This window comes from Triticum aestivum, chromosome 5D (assembly GCF_018294505.1).
Source record: "Triticum aestivum cultivar Chinese Spring chromosome 5D, IWGSC CS RefSeq v2.1, whole genome shotgun sequence".
In the NCBI taxonomy this organism is placed as follows: Eukaryota; Viridiplantae; Streptophyta; class Magnoliopsida; order Poales; family Poaceae; genus Triticum; species Triticum aestivum.
In genome coordinates this window covers 546,855,181-546,860,634 of record NC_057808.1, presented here as the reverse complement: position 1 = coordinate 546,860,634, position 5,454 = coordinate 546,855,181, and the positions used below count along the sequence as shown (strand labels likewise).

General features: G+C 42.4%; 1 long non-coding RNA gene across 1 annotated transcript; it reads right to left on the bottom strand.

The window, feature by feature from the left end:
• Nucleotides 1-240: 240 nt before the first annotated feature.
• On the bottom strand, nucleotides 241-828 carry LOC123126126 (uncharacterized). Its single transcript, XR_006461564.1, has 3 exons — nucleotides 733-828; nucleotides 428-629; nucleotides 241-336 (listed from the first exon to the last, which is right to left on the bottom strand). It is a non-coding gene; the product is annotated as an uncharacterized lncRNA (long non-coding RNA).
• Between the last annotated feature and the right edge of the window lie 4,626 nt (nucleotides 829-5,454).

The window sequence follows — 5,454 nt, the reverse complement described above, 5'->3', positions numbered from 1 at the left end:
CCCAGGACTCGTCTTTTCCATAACACCAATTTGGTAACACCTACATAATGAAAGCATAATGGCATGTCAACACGAAACGGTGAAATGTACCACAAGGTAATGAAAGCATAATGAAAAATCTTTTATACTTACCTTCAAGAACTCGTCCCTCTCCAAGGTAATGCCCATCCTCCGCGCGTCTTCCTTGGTCATCTTCACACCAAGATAGTCGTGATGGTATGTCGAGATGGCCACATAGCGCACCTCGTACTGCATCTGGCGGGCCTTCTTCTTGCATTGGCGCAGCACGATCTGGTCCGCTCTGGCCCTGTGCTCCGGGAGAACTCGATAGAATTTCTACAATCATGCACGAAACAAGAATGGAAGAAGCCATGAGTTAAATCATTCATGAAACTAGAATGGACTTGTGCTTCTGAAGAGAACTCACCCAGAAAGTGGTGATCACGGCCTTGGCATGGGTCCCATGGTCCGCGTGGAGGGCCGCTTCCCAGTGCTCCCAGCTCGTGGCCAAGACCCGATGGTTCGGGTGCCTGAATGGATCCGGACAGTACAACCCCGGCCAGTGTAACTTCAGCAAGACGGTGATGAGGCCGTTGGGAATACGGACCCCTTTAGAATATATCCAATTGCTGCAAAAGAATGAACTATTAGCATGTGAGAAGCAAAATAAATAACAACCGGAATGAGCATGTGACAAGCAAAATAATGAAATTATTATAAAGTGGCACTTACTCTTTCCCCGTGGGCTCAATGAGCCACTTCTGCTCCTCAGTAGCAGGAACCTGCTTTGGTAGCTTTGCGTTACCACGCAGCCACCCCTTGTTGTCAACCCCCTCCCCGCCAGCACCACTAGAGGAGGGTACCTCACTAGAGGATGGCCTCGAAGACAACACCCCTAAGTTGGTGAGGGTGCGCTCTTTCTGGCCGCGACCCCCTGTAGTGGCTCTCCCCCCACCACCTCGCCCTCTAGGGGCTCTCCCCCCGCCCCCTCCTCCTCTAGGGGCACCTCTCCCTCGACCTCCCTGTGAGGAGTCATCGTCAAGTAGCCGGGGGGGGGGGGGGAGGATTACGTGCTCGACCACTCCGACTAGGCAGGCCAACGACCTTGCGTAGGAAACCCATGCCGTCGGCCTTCCCCTTGCCCATGTTCCACGAACCTGCATTGAAAAGAGCATAAGCAATTAGTAAATTAATGAAATGAAGGAAAAGGCATGATAATAAACACATTAATAAAAATGCATAAAAGGCATATTCCTAAACTATAGAAAAAAACTTGACACGTACATCCGCTAGAAACCATATGAATCATCACTGTTGTAACCTCTTTCTCGGTCCGTCTCATCATCACTATCAATCATATGATCTTCGTTGTCTGACGGAGGTGGAGGCTCTTCCTCGTCGTCAGCGTCTTCGTTTAACTTTTCTAGCATAAGTATGTCATTTTCATTGACAATGGTCTCACCATCATTCCGTGCTTCATCGTCGTTTGGATCCACATCATCATCACCCATGGTCTAGCGTCATCGTTTCTAACCACATCATCATCATCAGGTTGCTCTTGATAGAACACTCCCTCGTATGTCGTGGGGTTAATGTTGTAGTAATCGTCTTCATTCGGGTTCGGTAGCTTACCATGTGGCGACACCTTGAACACAACTTCCCAACCTTTTAGGTACTCTTTCTGGCATGGGTAAGGCAGATAATATACTTGTGTAGCTTGGGTAGCCGCAATGAAGAGATCGTCTCCGGCATAGACGGTTGATGGTTTAACTTCGACCAAACCAATGGAAGGCGTATGTTTTACCCCCTCCCGCGGATCGAACCATCGACATTTGAACACAGGCAGACTTAGGGTCTCGCGCCCCTGGTGGAATTTAATCTCGTATATATTTTGTACCCTTCCGCAGTAGTCTACTGAATTTTGACCGGGGGTGTACACTCCGGTATTTATAGTTTTGGGATCAGGCCGGCTGTTCTGGTGCTCCTAATCTCGAAATACGCCAACCCAACAAGTACCTTTGGAGACACTTGTAGAGCACCTTTATAATCACCCATTTACGTTGTGACGTTTGGTAGCACACAAAGTGTTCCTCCGGTAAACGGGAGTTGCATAATCTCATAGTCATAGGAACATGTATAAGTCATGAAGAAAGCAATAGCAACATACTAAACGATCGAGTGCTAAGCTAACGGAATGGGTCAAGTCAATCACGTCATTCTCCTAATGAGGTGATCTCGTTAATCAAATGACAACTTATGTCTATGGCTAGGAAACATAACCATCTTTGATTAACGAGCTAGTCAAGTAGAGGCATACTAGTGACACTCTGTTTGTCTATATATTCACACATGTATTATGTTTCCGGTTAATACAATTCTAGCATGAATAATAAACATTTATCATGATATAAGGAAATATATAATACTTTATTATTGCCTCTAGGGCATATTTCCTTCAGTCTCCCACTTGCACTAGAGTCAATAATCTAGTTCACATCGCCATGTGATTTAACATCAATAATTCACATCACCATGTGATTAACACCCATAGTTCACATCTCTATGTGACTAACACTCAAAGGGTTTACTAGAGTCAATAATCTTATTCATATCGTTATGTGATTAACACCCAAAGAGTACTAAGGTGTGATCATGTTTTGATTGTGAGATAATTTTAGTCAACGGGTCTGTCACATTCAGATCCGTAAGTATTTTGCAAATTTCTATGTTTACAATGCTCTGTACGGAGCTACTCTTAGCTAATTGCTCCCACTTTCAATATGTATCTAGACCGAGACTTAGAGTCATCTAGATTAGTGTCAAAACTTGCATCGACGTAACCTTTTACGACGAACCTTTTGTCACTTCCATAATCGAGAAACATTTCCTTATTCCACTAAGGATAATTTTGACCGCTGTCCAGTGATCTACTCCTAGATCAATATTGTACTCCCTTGCCAAAATCAGTGTAGGGTATACAATAGATCTGGTACACAGCATGGCATACTTTATAGAACCTATGGCCAAGGCATAGGGAATGACTTTCATTCTCTTTCTATCTTCTACCGTGGTCGGGCTTTGAGTCTTACTCAATTACACACCTTGTAACACAGGCAAGAACTCTTTCTTTGACCGTTCTATTTTGAACTACTTCAAAATCTTGTTAAGGTATGTACTCATTGAAAAACTTATCAAGCGTCTTCATCTATCTCTATAGATCTTGATGCTCAATATGTAAGCAGCTTCACCGAGGTCTTTCTTTGAAAACTCCTTTCAAACACTCCTTTATGCTTTGCAGAATAATTCTACATTATTTCCGATCAACAATATGTCATTCACATATACTTATCAGAAATGCTGTAGTGCTCCCACTCACTTTCTTATAAATACCGGCTTCACCGCAAGTCTGTATAAAACTATATCCTTTGATCAACTTATCAAAGTGTATATTCTAACTCCGAGATGCTTGCACCAGTCCATAGATGGATCGCTGGAGCTTGCATATTTTGTGAGCACCTATAGGATTGACAAAACCTTCTCGTTGCATCATATACAACTCTGCTTTAATAAATCCATTAAGGAATGCAGTTTTGTTTATCCATTTGCTAGATTTCATAAAATGCGGCAATTGCTAACATGATTCGGACAGACTTAAGCATAGATACGAGTGAGAAACTCTCATCGTAGTCAACACCTTGAACTTGTCGAAAAACCTTTTTGCGACAATTCTAGCTTTGTAGACAGTAACACTACTATCACTGTCTGTCTTCCTCTTGAAGATCCATTTAATCTCAATGGCTCGCCGATCATTGGGCAAGTCAACCAAAGTCCATACTTTGTTCTTCATACATGGATCTCATCTCAGGTTTCATGGTCTCAAGCCATTTCCCGGAATCTGGGCTCATCATCGCTTCCTCATAGTTCGTAGGTTCGTCATGGTCAAATAACATGACCTCCAGAACAGGATTACCGTACCACTCTGGTGTGGATCTCACTCTGGTTTACCTACGAGGTTTGGTAGTAACTTGATCTGAAGTTACATGATCATCATCATTAACTTCCTCACTAATTGGTGTAGGAGTCACAAGAACAGATTTCTGTGATGGACTACTTTCCAATAAGGGAGCAGGTACAGTTACCTCATCAAGTTCTACTTTCCTCCCACTCACTTCTTTCGAGAGAAACTCCTTCTCTAGAAAGGATCCATACTAAGCAACGAATGTCTTGCCTTCGGATCTGTGATAGAAGGTGTACCCAACTGTCTCTTTTGGGTATCCTATGAAGACACATTTCTCTGATTTGGGTTTGAACTTATCAGGATGAAACTTTTTCACATAAGCATCGCAGCCCCAAACTTTAAGAAACGACAACTTTGGTTTCTTGCCAAACCACAGTTCATAAGGCGTCGTCTCATCGGATTTTGATGGTGCCCTATTTAACGTGAATGTAGCTGTCTCTAATGCATAACCCCAAAACGATAGTGGTAAATTGGTAAGAGACATCATAGATTGCACTATATCCAATAAAGTACGGTTATGACGTTCGGACACACCATTATGCTGTGGTGTTCCAGGTGGCGTGAGTAGTGAAACTATTTCACATTGTTTTAACTGAAGGCCAAACTCGTAACTAAAATACTCTTCTCCACGATCAAATCGTAGAAACTTTATTTTCTTGTTACGATGATTTTCGCTTCACTCTGAAATTATATGAACTTTTCAAATGTTTCAGACTTCTGTTTCATTAAGTAGATATACCCATATCTGCTCAAATCATCTGTGAAGGTCAGAAATTAATGATACCCGCTACGAGCCTCAACACTCATCGGATCGCATGCATCAGTATGTATGATTTCCAACAAATCTGTTGCTCTCTCCATAGTTCCGGAGAACGGCGTTTTAGTCATCTTGCCCATGAGGCATGGTTCGCAAGCATCAAGTGATTCATAATCAATTGATTCCAAAATCCCATCAGTATGGAGTTTCTTCACGCGCTTTACACCAATATGACCTAAACGGCAGTGCCACAAATAAGTTGCACTATCATTATTAACTTTGCATCTTTTGGCTTCAATATTATGAATATGTGCATCACTACGATCGAGATCCAACAAACCAATTTCGTTGGTGTGTATGACCATAGAAGGTTTTTATTCATGTAAACAGAACAACAATTGTTCTCTAACTTAAATGAATAACCGTATTGCAATAAACATGATCAAATCATATTCATGCTCAACGCAAACACCAAATAACACTTATTTAGTTTCAACACTAATCCCGAAAGTACAGGGAGTGTGCGATGATGATCATATCAATCTTGGAACTACTTCCAACAAACATCGTCACCTCGCCTTTTACTAGTCTCTGTTTATTCTGCAACTCCCGTTTCGAGTTACTACTCTTAGCAACTGAACCAGTATCAAATACCGAGGGGTTGCTATAAACACTAGTA